This window comes from Crinia signifera, unplaced genomic scaffold (genome assembly GCF_055691185.1).
Source record: "Crinia signifera unplaced genomic scaffold, ASM5569118v1 HAP2_SCAFFOLD_76, whole genome shotgun sequence".
Lineage (NCBI taxonomy): Eukaryota > Metazoa > Chordata > Amphibia > Anura > Myobatrachidae > Crinia > Crinia signifera.
Window position 1 is genome coordinate 158,578 of NW_028142664.1, and position 16,159 is coordinate 174,736.

Consider the following 16,159-nt stretch of genomic DNA (forward strand, 5'->3'; position numbering starts at 1 on the left):
CAGCAGAATGCTAGGGGGCAGAGATGGATGAACGAAGAAAGCAGCATTCAGAGACTGTATTGTTTGTAGAAAAGGTAGGACAAATTTTAATCCATAGGAGATCTACTTTTTTGGGGTTGCAGCCCCCGTCTTCAGGATCAAATAACAAATACAAAACTACATATATATATAATAGAGTACATTTAACACTTAAGGTGTGTAGACACGGGAGCAATATTGTGTGAAATCGCTGGGAATATGGTCACTGAGCGACCATATTGCCAGTGATTTGGAGCGCAGGTGGCGATAAATCGCCAGCTGCGCGCTCCCGTGTGCACTGCCTAATGGTTGCTGGTCGCAGGAGCGGCTTTCCCCGCGATCGCTGTGCTGGAAGGTCAGCGCCGGGGAGATCAGCATTGATCTCCCCAGCCCCGTGCGGCTGCTCCCTCCCTCCTCCCATCAAAGTGACAGCAGCGTCTGCTGCTGCTGCGCTCCCCCTCCGCCCCGTAGCAGTGTCTCCTTGTCATCGCTGATGACAAGGAGACACTGAGCAATATGATTGCTGGGGATATATTGCTAGCAATATATCTCCAGCAATCATATTTCCCCGTGTGTACACAGCATTACCCTCCACCCGTGATGAGCTCGGGATACGGTCGTATTATCGACCACAGTTAGGTCGACAGTCATTAGGTCAACACTGTTGGGTCGACAGGCAGCAAGGTCAACATGGATGAAGGTCGACAGGTGTCTAGGTCGACATGGGTTAGGTCGATATGGGTTTTTACACTGTTTTTTGTGCCGACAGGTGGTATTTCATGCCCTACCATCCACTAGGGCATGGTGGGAGAGCAAAATAGTGTGCCGAGCGCAGCGAGGCACCGTGCCCGAAGCAAGCGATGTGAGGGGCTGCAGTTGACTTCCAACTGTGTCCATGTCGACTGGGTCGACATTCGGGGGAAAAAAACAGTGAAAAAACCCCATGTCGAACTGTCGACCTAACCCATGTATACCTAACGCATTTGTCGACCAAAACCCATGTCGACCTTGTCCCATGTCGACCTAGACACCTGTTGACCTTCACACATGTCGACCTTGCTACCTGTCGACCCAACGGTGTTGACCTAATGACTGTCGACCTAAGTGTGGACATGGAATGCTAGGGGGCAGAGTGGGCAGCATAATGCTAGGGGCGGAGGAAGGGAAGGAATACTATGGGCAGAGTGGGCAGTGGAATTCTATGGGGCAGCCTCGTGGGGCGGAGGAATGCCATGGGCAGAGATGGCAGCGTAAGGACTATGTGGCAATATCAGGAAGGAGGGGCACAAGCACCCGGGATAGGGTGGTACTCCCCGCCACCTGTAGCGCTTCTCTGTCTCACCCACAACTCCTTTTGGACTCGCACCACAGCACACCCGGGATGCTCTGCATCGCACCAAACCACTGTAACATGAAGTTTGCAAGTGCGGTGTAATGACTGTGACTGCTCCTCTGCTACGTAGGTATAGATCCCCTTCAATTACAGTTACTGCATTGTGTTACAGAACTTTTTAATTATCCCAGATAGTTCCTCTTCTGTAAATCACAGTTACTGCAGTGCTCTGCTAGTTGTGTCCTCGGCTCCTGCAGCAGGAGGTGCTGGGTCGTCCTCGGCTCCGCCTGTCGTGCTGTTCTGGGTCGGCCTCTGCGTCCACCACTGGATCCTATCAGGCTGGGGATCCTCCTCTGTCCTCTCCTCTGCTGGGCTGTCACCTGTCCTCTGCGCAGCTCCTGTCCTTGATGTAGCATCGTGTTCAAAGCTCACTTTCGGGCAGGCAGCTCACAGGGCAGCTCTGCACCACTGAGGGGGCTTCTACAGGTCTCTCCAGCTAGGGGTCCTTTGCGTGTCCTCCACACTTCTGGTTCCTCGAGAGAGGGTGTCCTCCGCGGTGCCTGCGCGCCTTGGTCTCCACTTGCTGCGTCCTCTATCTTCTTCGGAGCAACCCCGGGAGAATCCTCCGGCTGGGTGTGCTCCCAGGTAATTTACCCCTTCAGCACCTTCTTCCTCGAGGTTCTAGTCTTCACACTCTCGGCTCCTCCACGGGCAGGCACTATGTAGGACACCTCGGCAGCACACATCATTCTGTTCTCTCTGGGTTTGGGGCTCCTCCTGTGGTTGGCAGCTAGTGGGGGCAGCGCGGTTCCCTTCCCTCTGGCAGGTGGCAGCAGTAGGGGACTTGGAGGAGCCTGGCTCTCCTGGCGCCATTCCTGGTCACACAGCTGCGCAGCCTCCGCTCCTTACAGGTCAGCAGCTCACAGCACTGCACAGGCCCTTGTCCTCTCCAGGGATCACCCTTCCCGGTGCCGGCGGATGTACTAAAAGGAATGACAGTGGAATGACAGTGTTGTCTGCAGATAAGGAATGCCAATTGACTATAATGGGAGAGGAATGACAGTGGAATGACAGTGTTGTCTGCAGATAAGGAATGCCAATTGACTATAATGGGAGAAAATGACTTTTATATTAATATTTCTGAAATTATTGCACATATCAACTATATTTTTGGTATACTTCTTGCTAAGACCATTACACATATTTTACATGCAGAATGACGCGGAATGACGGCTGCCTCCTATGGAATGACGGCCTTTTAATTCGCCATCCTGTAGCCAAAATAGCATTAAAGCAGCTCCATTATGCGATATTAAGACCCCGATGTTACGGTGATCCCCATAGCGCACGCGCTCATCCTTTTCCAAATATGCCCGCCTACACCCCTACTCTCGTAAACATGTCACCTGACGCGGAATGACGGCTGCCTCCTATGGAATGACGGCCTTTTAATTCGCCATCCTGAAGCCAAAATAGCATTAAAGCAGCTCCATTATGCGATATTAAGACCCCGATGTTACGGTGATCCCCATAGCGCACGCGCTCATCCTTTTCCAAATATGCCCGCCTACACCCCTACTCTCGTAAACATGTCACATGACGCGGAATGACGGCTGCCTCCTATGGAATGACGGCCTTTTAATTCGCCATCCTGAAGCCAAAATAGCATTAAAATAGCACAGTGGAATGACAGTGTTGTCTGCAGATAAGGAATGCCAATTGACTATAATGGGAGAAAATGACTTTTATATTAATATTTCTGAAATTATTGCACATATCAACTATATTTTTGGTATACTTCTTGCTAAGACCATTACACATATTTTACATGCAGAATGACGCGGAATGACGGCTGCCTCCTATGGAATGACAGCCTTTTAATTCGCCATCCTGTAGCCAAAATAGCATTAAAGCAGCTCCATTATGCGATATTAAGACCCCGATGTTACGGTGATCCCCATAGCGCACGCGCTCATCCTTTTCCAAATATGTCCGCCTACACCCCTACTCTCGTAAACATGTCACCTGACGCGGAATGACGGCTGCATCCTATGGAATGACGGCCTTTTAATTCGCCATCCTGAAGCCAAAATAGCATTCAAGCAGCTCCATTATGCGATATTAAGACCCCGATGTTACGGTGATCCCCATAGCGCACGCGCTCATCCTTTTCCAAATATGCCCGCCTACACCCCTACTCTCGTAAACATGTCACCTGGCGCGGAATGACGGCTGCCTCCTATGGAATGACGGCCTTTTAATTTGCCATCCTGAAGCCAAAATAGCATTAAAGCAGCTCCATTATGCGATATTAAGACCCCGATGTTACGGTGATCCCCTTAGCGCACGCGCTCATCCTTTACCAAATAAGCCCGACTACACCCCTACTCTCGTAAACATGTCACCTGACGCGGAATGACGGCTGCCTCCTATGGAATGACGGCCTTTTAATTCGCCATCCTGAAGCCAAAATAGCATTAAAGCAGCTCCATTATGCGATATTAAGACCCCGATGTTACGGTGATCCCCATAGCGCACGCGCTCATCCTTTTCCAAATATGCCAGCCTACACCCCTACTCTCGTAAACATGTCACATGACGCGGAATGACGGCTGCCTCCTATGGAATGACGGCCTTTTAATTCGCCATCCTGAAGCCAAAATAGCATTAAAATAGCACAGTGGAATGACAGTGGAATGACAGTGTTGTCTGCAGATAAGGAATGCCAATTGACTATAATGGGAGAAAATGACTTTTATATTAATATTTCTGAAATTATTGCACATATCAACTATATTTTTGGTATACTTCTTGCTAAGACCATTACACATATTTTACATGCAGAATGACGCGGAATGACGGCTGCCTCCTATGGAATGACAGCCTTTTAATTCGCCATCCTGTAGCCAAAATAGCATTAAAGCAGCTCCATTATGCGATATTAAGACCCCGATGTTACGGTGATCCCCATAGCGCACGCGCTCATCCTTTTCCAAATATGTCTGCCTACACCCCTACTCTCGTAAACATGTCACCTGACGCGGAATGACGGCTGCATCCTATGGAATGACGGCCTTTTAATTCGCCATCCTGAAGCCAAAATAGCATTCAAGCAGCTCCATTATGCGATATTAAGACCCCGATGTTACGGTGATCCCCATAGCGCACGCGCCCATCCTTTTCCAAATATGCCCGCCTACACCCCTACTCTCGTAAACATGTCACCTGACGCGGAATGACGGCTGCATCCTATGGAATGACGGCCTTTTAATTCGCCATCCTGAAGCCAAAATAGCATTAAAGCAGCTCCATTATGCTATATTACGACCCCGATTTTACTATGATCCAATAAGCGCACACACTAACCTCTTTCCGTATACGCCTGCCTACACCCCTACTCTTATTAATATGTCAAATTACTTTGTTTTTTTTTTTGGTACTTGTGTGTTATTGCGGTGCCCGTTACGTAGCGTCCCTGTCAAAATAGGCGTAGTGTTCCCGCGGCCAGCGTAGTTTAGTGTTCCTGCCCGTCGAGCCGGAGCTTACGTAGTTAGCGTAGTCAGTCAGTGTTATGCAGTTAGCGTAGTCAGTGATCGCATATTGTATTGTGTGGGAACCATTGACCATTTTAACCTGCCTGACATGACAGGTGTGAATGTGTTCCTGAAACACCCCCCACTATCCACGCCAGCCCAAAGTGCGGTGAGTGCAGCGTCAAGCATCCTCCTGACCTTTTCATACCCCCACTATTGCCGCGCTTCGGACTCGGTGGCTCGCTGCGCTTGCCACACTTTTCTAAAATCAACTCCCCGCTGACGTGGATAGTGGGGGTATGAAAAGGTCGGGAGGACACGTAACACATCAACGCGTCCCCTTTGCGGGGCTTGCTACGCTCGCCGCGCTTCAGGCTGACGTGGATAGTGGGGGTTTTAAATGGAGGCATTTGCCAGTATGTAACATGGAGCACTGGCAAATGACTCCTTTATTGTGCATGAGACGCACTTGCTGCCAAACCCCCCCCCCCCTTTGCGCAGGAGACGCACGTGCTACCGAACCCCTAACCCTGCCGTACCCTGCCGCAATAATTACTGAGACGTCTCAGACCCGCATGATCCCCTCTCCGCTGGTGTCTGCCAGCGCAGGGGATCTGGCGGTTACCAGCGTTGTGTGAGAGGCACTCACTAGGCTGGCCAGGGATGCTGGGGACAGAGCCGCAGCTCTCCTGGGGACAGTACGCTGGCTAGCTGCCTGATGGGGACACTGCACTGACTACGCAGGGCTGCCGCGGAGTCACTACGCTGACTACGCTAGGCAGCTGTTGGGCTACGCTAACGTAGCTTAGCCTGCGCTGAAAAGGTAGCATAGCCAGGCGCTGTGATAATACACAATTACCGGCGTTTTTTTTTTCACAAAAGTGCTTGAAGTGTGGCAGTAAACAACTTTATGACATACCGCCAGATCTGGCCACCATTTTGATCTTGCCGGAGAAAGAAAAATAGCAGCCTTGGGATTGAGTATGGCATCCCAGCTCTGGTAAAGTAGCATCATTATGTGTAAAGGTGTCCCTCTGTGGACAGGTGTCCATCAGCATTGGCCAAGCTGGTATGTACTGTAGGTTGAGCATGGTCCTGGCTGTAACTTTTTAGTTAGCACTGGGGCGGTGGGTATGCTAGCATTCACAATACTCACCCCTGCATACCGACTACCACTAGGAGTCCTGCCCCAGAACACCAAGATCATTGGAAATGCCTACGCCGGAATGTTGAATGCAAGTATGTGCGTTAGGAATGGCTGGGGGGGTTAAGGTTTAGGCACTAGGGATGACATAGGTCAATTCTGGGTAGGTAGGAGTTAGGGTTATGCACTTAGAAATGTGTTTTTTTTTTTTTTTTCAATAATAACTTTTTATTGATTCTTGAACACATATAACAATAGAATCAGTAACCAATGTTTGGTTTTGGTTTCGATTGTGCAAAATATCTGAATAAATTGTAAAAAGACATTACAATTACATAGGTGTGAAACATACAAGAGTTTTAAATTTATGAGTTAAGAAGAGAAAAGGAGGAAAGAGCGGAGAGAAAAATAAGATGATAAAAGATGAAAAGAGGGAAAGAAAGGGGTGAAAAGGAAAGGAAAAGGTCCCGGGGTGAGTTATGAGGCGGAGAGGTCCAATAGGCAGGGGGCCATAAGGGGACAACTAGCTCCTAAGTAGAGCCGTCATCCACAGAGTGCGGAGGGGATAGAAGGGTTGCTGGGTCTGCAGTGTCTGTGTGAGACAGTGGAATGCCATGGGACTCCCTATATTCACTCCATTTAAACCACTTGAGGTGTATTGACGAAGCTGAAGATGTATATTTAACGTTGGATGTCTCGAATAGAAAATGCTTATGAATACTAGAAATTATATGTGGCATGGAAGGGACATCTAAGGATTTCCAAAGTTGACCTATGGCAGCTTTGGTGGTTATCAGAATGTGTCGAAGAATGTATAGGTCTCCCTTGAGAAGCTGCATACAATGATGTAGGAGAGCTATTATTGGGTCCAAAGGGATACTAACTCTCAAAACATCACTAATAAGGGAGAACACTTCACCCCACAGCGGACGTATTAACGCACATTCCCAGAAGATGTGGTACAGGGAACCCACACTGCCACAGCTCCTCCAGAAAAGTTTGGAGACGGTGGGCCAGATCCCGTGGAGCCGCTGGGGGGTGAAGTACGCTCTGTGGCACAACCTGTAAAACATCTCAGAGTGGTGGAGGCATCTAGACATTTTAAAGCCAGAGTAGAGAATAGCGTTCCACTCCTCCTCCGTGAAGGTAGTGGACAGATCCACCTCCCACTTCAGCTGGGCTGGTAATTTACCTTTTTTCCCTTTAGTAACCAAGTATCTATACCATCTTGAAATACCCCCTCTATGGTTCTGTGAAGTCAAATAAGAGAGTACGTAATTAGGGAAGGAGGGGCTGGCCGTGGTACTTTTAAATGAGGATGACAACCAGTGCCGTATTTGAAGGTATTTATAAAAGTCCTGCTTGAGTACCCCGTATCTCTCCTGTAAAGAAGAGAACTGTAAAAGATTACCCTCGTGGTACATCTGTCTAAGGGACACTATTCCTGCCTCTATCCAAGAGTCTAGCTTCAGGTTGGGAATGAGTCTCGACATAGCTTTAAGTGACAGGTCGGGTCCAGGCAGGGAAACTCCCTCCGCGCCAGTGATAGCTTTATGCCAAACCGTTACCGTAGCTTTGATAGATGTCCCAGGGCCAGACCATTTAGGGGAGACCTGAGGGGGAATCCAAAATAGGTCGTTTAGGCCCAGTCTTGGGGAGAAAGAGCGTTCTATCACCACCCAAGGCTTAGGGGAGTGCGGCGCGAACCAGTCTCTAGCTTGACTAAGCCGACAAGCCAATTGATATCTCTCGATATCCGGATAGGCCACTCCCCCCCCTGTCCTTAGGCAGCGAGAGCACTCCCCTGGAGATCCTGGGCCTGGAACCCTTCCAAATGTATTTAGTAAATAAGGCATTGAATTTACAAATAAGAGAAGTAGGGAGGATCCGAGGGATAGCTCTGAACAAATACATGAGCTTAGGTAGCAAGACCATCTTTGACGCTGCTACTCTACCTAACCAGGAGATCTCATGTATGGACCATTCAGTAATGAGCTTTTCAAAAGCATTCAGTAAAGGGATAAAATTACAATCTATAATATTGAGATCCCAAGCTACATGCACCCCCAGATATTTAATTGATTTGTTCTGCCAGGCATATTGGTATTTGTCTTTTAATACTGTAGTTACCGCGGGAGGGATATGCAGTGGGAGGGCTTCAGTCTTAGAGGTATTAAGCTTATAAAAGGATACTTTGGAATATTCCTCCAGAGTCTCGTGTAGAGCAGGGAGGGAGCTCTCAGGATCCAGAAGACATAAAAGTATGTCATCTGCAAACATACAAATTTTATGGGGAATCTCACCCACAACTGGGCCCACTATTTGGCTGTTTGTCCTAATTTTTTCCGCCAAAGGTTCTATAGCCAGAACGAAAATTAGTGGGGACAGGGGGCAACCCTGTCTGGTCCCGTTGGTAATATTAAAGCTAGAGGACAGGCAGCCGTTCACGAAGACCCTTGCGGAAGGACAGGAATACAGGGCAAGTATGGAATTCAAAAATCTACCTTCTATCCCAAAATGCATCAGAACCGAACTAAGATAACCCCAATGGAGCCTATCGAACACTTTCTCAGCGTCAAGAGAAAGCAACAATAAGGGCTCTAGATTCATATTACAGTACTCCACAATATCAAAAACCCTTCTTGTATTATCCGGTGCCTGCCTCCCCGGGACAAATCCCACCTGATCGGCTGCCACCAAAGCAGGAAGCAGAGGAGCCAAACGATTGGCGACTAATTTAGCGAATAGTTTAAGGTCAGTGTTTAAAAGGGCTATAAGGCGAAAGTTCTGGGCCGAGGTTGCAGGTTTACCAGGTTTGGGGATCGCCACTATTCTCGCCTCAAGCATTTCCCTAGGGAAGCCCTTGGATTCCGAGGCTATACTAAAGACAGTTAACAGTACAGGGATAAGTTCTGACTTGAAGCATTTATAGAAGGTGGAGGGATATCCATCCGGGCCAGGGGCTTTATCTCGTGGCAAAGAGTCGATGGCAGCCTCTATTTCAGAAGTGGACCAGGGAGAGCATAGAGACAGCGATGTCTCGGTCCAATTTTGGGAGATTGATGCTGTTCAGAAAGTTATCTATGTCGGCTGTCGTGGGTTGGTAAGTAAGTGGGTCTGAGTTGAGATTATATAGCTGTGAGTAGTAATCAGCGAAGGTATTCGCAATGCTAAAAGGGTCCACCACTCTCGAGCCCTGGAAGTTAATTAGATGGTTAATTTTTGCCCTGGCTCTATGGCCTCTTAATTTCCTCGCCAAAAGGCTCCCCGCTTTATTCCCAAAAATGTAAAACCGCTGATTTAATTTGGCTAGATTCTTTTGTACTTCTTGCATAGAAAATGAATTAACTTTATCTCTAGCTTGAACCAGTTCTTTATGTAGAGCCCTATCTGAGGGGTTCGCTTTATGGGCAGACTCCAATCTAGTTAATTCTTCTTCAGCTAGTAAGCGCTCTTTGATTTGAGCCTTTTTTAACCTGGAGGCTGCCTGAATGGCAGAACCTCGGATTACCGCTTTGAGCGAACACCAATGATTGAATATGGAGGTGTCGTTGGGGTGATTAGTAGAGATATAGGAAGTAAGAGCGTCCTTAATAAACTGAAGGGATTCAGGGTGGGACAAGGCCGATTTACCCAGTCTCCAGGGGCCCGGGGGAGCTCTATAGCGAGATTGATCCCAGGAGATAAACAAGGGGGCATGGTCCGACCAAGTAATGGGTAGTATTTCAATTTTACGTAGAGACTCTAAAATCCATTTATCTGTTAGCGCTAAGTCTATCCTAGAATAAGTTTGGTGAGGGTGAGAGAAGAACGTATAATCTCGCTTCCCTGGGTGCTTAGCACGCCAAGCATCATGTAGGTCAAATTCATTAATGATCTGCCTAAACCTGGAGGAGTGGTCTGCTGCTTGGGTCCCCCTTCTAGAGCAATGGCCCGATCTATCAATATTGGGGTCCAAGACCATATTGAAGTCTCCCAGAACAATGAGGGCTCCCCTTGTATGCTTCTGCACCAATGCAGAGTCTCCTTACGAACTTTACCTGCCCAGTATTTGGAGCATAGCAGGCAACCAGGGTTACCTCCACTTCATCCAATTTACCCACTAAAATGATAAATCTGCCCTCCGAATCAGAGTGTTGAAAAGAGAGTGTGAAAGGACAGTGAACAGAAAACAGAATTGCAACACCAGCTTTCTTAAGGGGACCATTGGCTGAATAACACTGGGGATATCTAGCATCTGAGAACTTAGGATGGGACGATTTCTTAAAGTGTGTTTCTTGTAGTGCAACTATATGAGCCTTCAATTTATGGAAGGAGGCCAGAGCAACTCTGCGTTTATGGGGGGAATTGAGCCCCTTCACATTCAGCGATAGAATGTTAACCATAATCTAACTTGGGTAAAAGTTTAACTCTATCTAGGCACAGTACAATCTCATAATAACTCACCCACACTGGGACCCCGAGAGGAGGGATAGTAAGAAGAAAGGATAGGTTAAGCAGGGAGAATAGAGACAGAGATGTAAAGACAGCGACTCTAAGAAGAGTCGAGAAGAGGCACCAAGCAAAAAGTACCTCACACATAGTTCAAAAAGGGGGGTAGTGGCCTAACACCCCAAGGTAGTTAAATCCAAACTAGTATTAAAACAGGCTTAAACAGACTATACTAAACTCTACCGATCTCCTTAATGCCAATATCAAACATTGCAGGAATAAGATAATAGAAATGCAACAGGGACACAGAGCCCTTGCTCATAGGTTGAAACATAACGGGGATCAGGAGGCCCCCTGCGGAGGTCCCCACGGTAGTTTTAATATTACAATATATTTAAACAACATTAGACCAAGTGCTGAGGCCCGCCACAGACAGCAGGCCCTCCGCTCACTCCTCGGCACGTCCCCCAAGTCGGCATAGACTAGTGAACAGATACAGTGCGCCAACAGGAGGTATAGGGCGCATCTTAGAGGACACCTGGAGCGCTCCAAGGAGAGACCGGGGCCGGTCCGCCACATGCAGTGCAATTGACGGTTTGCTACATCAGACATGGCTAACAACATAAGTACGTTGTAAAACAATTATGCTCTATATGCTTAATTCAACAGGATAATTAGGGCTATGTGGGCACTATTAATAAAAGACGTATCACAGGGTATCCACTTTCCAAATAATTTGGGAATACCACCAGCGAGAAGGCGCCATTGGGCGCGTCCTTCCCCACCGGCGTGGACTTAATCCACCGTCGACCAGTCCTGCTGAAGCCGGCGGTTTGGAGAGTCCCCTGGGTGAGTTACCGGGATGTTCCATTTCTGCAATATTTTCAAACCGTCCTCCATTGAGGAGATAGAGATGGTTGACCCCTCACGTACAATCAGTAGTCGAGTCGGGAAACCCCAACGGTAAAGGACATTGGCCTTCCTGAGCGATAAGGTAATAGGTTGTAGCGCTCTCCTCTTAGCTAAGGTTGCCTGCGACAGGTCCCCAAACAACTGATAGGAGCCCAAGGCAGCAGCCGTCTCAGAGGAGGGTCTCGCCGCTTTTAGGAGAGCCTCTTTAATGTGGTAGAAATGTACACGCATGAGGACGTCTCTGGGTGCACCCTCAGGGGCGTTCCTGGCTCGTGGAAGCCTATGAATCCGGTCTATCAACAGGTCGGAAGCCGAGGCCGATGGAAGGAGCTTCTTGAAAATCTCCAAAGTCACATCATGAAGGCTACTGTTAGAGACGTTGTCAGGAATGCCCCTTAGCTTAAGGTTATTCCTGTGGGAGCGATCCTCCAAGTCTGCAACTTTATCCCGTAACAAGGCGACTTCCGTCTCCAGATTAGCATGAGAGTCAATCAAATCGTTATGGGAAGCAACCACCTCCCCCATTTTCAACTCCAAAGCATCCGTACGTTCTCCCAGTTCGTTTATGGAACGCTGGCACGACTGTAGGGATGTACGTATTTCCGCGGATACTTCATCTTTCAGTTGTGTAAGTAGAAATTTCAAGGTGCCAACTGTCAGCGCTTCATCATCAGGAAGCTCCCTGCGGGTTGGGGTCTCCAGAGGAGAAGACAGGGAAGGGGCTGACGTAGGGAATAGTGAAGTGGGAGACGATGTGGAAGGTGGAGCATTTTCAGATTTAGAGGATCTGGGAGACGGTTTGAAAAAAGCCACCTGGGACACTGTCTTAGACACCTTGTTTTTGCGCGATCTCATAATGGCGAAGGCAGGAACATAGACTTCTCTTAAATAAATTCCTTAATAGGGTCAAGGGGGTCGGTAGCAATTTCACATAAACAGAACTGTCAGGCTGCACTCATGCAGAAAGAGGACAGTCTCACAGCATCCGCCTTGACATAATGGGGTGTATGGGAGGCCGTCACATCAAATGTACACAAGACCCATTCCTGAGCACACTGACTCCCCAATGGGCTGAATGATAAGGTCGGGATTCACAGCTAGCAGGAGGGGGGTGAGATCACTGTGTCCCGATCAATTCTGGTTGTAGCAGTATAGTGAAGTAAGGAGCAGTAGTGTAGATTCAGAGTAGGTGGCGCACAGGAGACACTTATTTTGTGTACCCACTATCTCATGCCCAGGCTGAGCTTACCCTGCAGTACAGTACAGAGGGGCTTGCCACCCAGTATGTGAGGTGTTATATTAATGTAGGCTAGGGTAGCTGTAAAGAAGGCACTGAGTGCCACTTACTGCAGCTTGCTGGGGGCAGCTGGGGGTCTGCAGGAATCCGTGTGGAGCACAGTATGCCGGGGCAGAGCAGCAGAGGTCTTAGGCTGCAGCTCCAGATCCAAGATGGCCGCCATCTCCCTGAAGCAGAGGGGATCACCGCAGGGAGGACTCCTCGGGCGACAGCAGCAGATCCTCAGCCCGCTGCCAGCCTCCTCCCGCTCCTGGGTGGGCTGCTGGGGGTCTCTGCTTCACTCCAGCCACTCCGGGCGCGGCGGGCTGGACCCGGAACCGCGTTGCGGGCAGCCGCAAAACTGGAGGCCCCGGCTCCACCACCGCGAGTAGGCCGCAACCCGCGGGGACTCCGGGAATGTCCCCCGGCTCTGCGGCACTAGTCAGCTGTGCGAGGGGGCCCCGGGCAAGTGATCTGGGGCAGTTGTGGGTAGGGATGAGGCTCTGGGCACTAGGTTTTGGCCTTGATAGTGGGAGCTCCAGCAGCCCACGTCTGCTCAGCTCAGCGTCCTGGCCAGGCCCCCCCCAGAAATGTGTTTAAGGCTAGGCTTTGGGGTGGGAGGGTTCGGTTTAGTGAGCAGAGTACTAGGGTTAGTCTGTGTGGTTGGGGGAAGGTTAGGGATAGGAAGGGGCTGTAAAGTATACTTACAAGACCCCTTTCAGGATTCCGTCTTACAGGATGCCGGTGTTGGTTTTCTGACTGTCAGCATCCTCACTGCCACTCATTCATGTGTATTTCATCTCTTAAGGCCCCCATACACTACACGATTTGGGCCCGATTTCACCCTATTCTGGAGGATCGGACAAAGAAATCGGGTGAAATTGCCCAAATCGCGTAGGGTATGACATCCAATCTCATCCGATGCGTGGTCCCTTGCGCTTCGGATCAGATCTGGATGTCGGACGGTCTGCACATAAGATAAATTATGTGCAGCCGGCATTGAGCTGGTCTGGGGGAGTGGAGACCGGAGAGCAGGGTCCGGTCCGTGGGTGATGCAGAGGGGGTAGTCAGCTAGTGTCAGGAGAGGTGGCGGGGAGCGGGGTCCGGTCCAGCTGCAGGAGGGGTAGTGGGCTAGCGGGTGGACTGGATAGGTAGCGACAGGCGGGGAGCGCACGGCACAAAGCAGAGTCCAGGTATCGGCGAGCGGGAGAATAGGAACATCCTATTCAAAAGACTGGGTGGACAGGGCGGTCGCTGATTGGCTGAGCCCTCGGGCAATCAGCGTCCGCCCAGTCTCTCCGGTCTCTGGTCCCCGCTCCCCCAGATGGACCCTGACCCCCCCGCCGCAAGCTCCCCCTAGACCCTGCTCTCCTGCAGCTCCCCCGGATTTGAATCGATCCGATTTATCATATGCAAAAATGGCACATCAAGTGCCAAATCATATCAGGAGCTGCCGGGGGGAGCTCAGTGGAAGTCGGGGCCGACATTAGGCCGACTTGTCCTAATGTCCCGGCAAAGTGTAAAAAATCACACACATCATCTATAGGGATGTGGGACCATTTGTAGACAACAAGTAGATGGTTCCCACACAATACAATATGCGATCACTGACTACGCTAACTGCATAACACTGACTGACTACGCTAACTACGTAAGCTCCGGCTCGACGGGCGGGGACACTAAACTACGCTGGCCGCGGGAACACTATGCCTATTTTGACAGGGACGCTACGTAACGGGCACCGCAATAACACACAAGTACCATAAAAAAAAAGTAATTTGACATATTAATAAGAGTAGGGGTGTAGGCAGGCGTATACGGAAAGAGGTTAGTGTGTGCGCTTATTGGATCATTATTATTACTATTCATTACTATTTTGGCTTCAGGATGGCGAATTAAAAGGCCGTCATTCCGCGTCAGGTGACATGTTTACGAGAGTAGGGGTGTAGGCGGGCATATTTCGAAAAGGATGAGCGCGTGCGCTATGGGGATCACCGTAACATCGGGGTCTTAATATCGCATAATGGAACTGCTTTAATGCTATTTTGGCTACAGGATGGCGAATTAAAAGGCCGTCATTCCATAGGAGGCAGCCGTCATTCCGCGTCATTCTGCATGTAAAATATGTGTAATGGTCTTAGCAAGAAGTATACCAAAAATATAGTTGATATGTGCAATAATTTTAGAAATATTAATATAAAAGTCATTTTCTCCCATTATAGTCAATTGGCATTCATTATCTGCAGACAACACTGTCATTCCACTGTGCTATTTTAATGCTATTTTGGCTTCAGGATGGCGAATTAAAAGGCCGTCATTCCATAGGAGGCAGCCGTCATTCCGCGTCACGTGACATGTTTACGAGAGTAGGGGTGTAGGTGGGCATATTTGGAAAAGGATGAGCGCGTGCGCTATGGGGATCACCGTAACATCGGGGTCTTAATATCGCATAATGGAGCTGCTTTAATGCTATTTTGGCTTCAGGATGGCGAATTAAAAGGCCGTCATTCCATAGGATGCAGCCGTCATTCCGCGTCAGGTGACATGTTTACGAGAGTAGGGGTGTAGGCGGACATATTTGGAAAAGGATGAGCGCGTGCGCTATGGGGATCACCGTAACATCGGGGTCTTAATATCGCATAATGGAGCTGCTTTAATGCTATTTTGGCTTCAGGATGGCGAATTAAAAGGCTGTCATTCCATAGGAGGCATCCGTCATTCCGCGTCAGGTGACATGTTTACGAGAGTAGGGGTGTAGGCGGGCATATTTGGAAAAGGATGAGCGCGTGCGCTATGGGGATCACCGTAACATCGGGGTCTTAATATCGCATAATGGAGCTGCTTTAATGCTATTTTGGCTTCAGGATGGCGAATTAAAAGGCCGTCATTCCATAGGAGGCAGCCGTCATTCCGCGTCATGTGACATGTTTACGAGAGTAGAGGTGTAGGCGGACATATTTGGAAAAGGATGAGCGTGTGCGCTATGGGGATCACCGTAACATCGGGGTCTTAATATCGCATAATGGAGCTGCTTTAATGCTATTTTGGCTTCAGGATGGCGAATTAAAAGGCCGTCATTCCATAGGATGCAGCCGTCATTCCGCGTCAGGTGACATGTTTACGAGAGTACGGGTGTAGGCGGACATATTTGGAAAAGGATGAGCGCGTGCGCTAAGGGGATCACCGTAACATCGGGGTCTTAATATCGCATAATGGAGCTGCTTTAATGCTATTTTGGCTTCAGGATGGCGAATTAAAAGGCCGTCATTCCATAGGAGGCAGCCGTCATTCCACGTCAGGTGACATGTTTACGAGAGTAGGGGTGTAGGCGGGCATATTTGGAAAAGGATGAGCGCGTGCGCTATGGGGATCACCGTAACATCGGGGTCTTAATATCGCATAATGGAGCTGCTTTAATGCTATTTTGGCTTCAGGATGGCGAATTAAAAGGCCGTCATTCCATAGGAGGCAGCCGTCATTCCGCGTCACGTGACATATTTCCGAGAGTAGGG

General features: G+C 49.2%; 1 protein-coding gene across 1 annotated transcript in view; it reads left to right on the top strand.

Annotated features, from left to right (window-relative positions):
* Positions 1–2,123: 2,123 nt before the first annotated feature.
* LOC146056227 (uncharacterized) overlaps positions 2,124–16,159 on the top strand; it is a 97,123-nt gene continuing 83,087 nt past the window's right edge. Inside the window, exon 1 of the mRNA XM_083168357.1 lies at positions 2,124–2,262. The gene's annotated coding sequence lies outside the window, so the exon portion shown is untranslated. The remainder of the gene's footprint in view (positions 2,263–16,159) is intronic.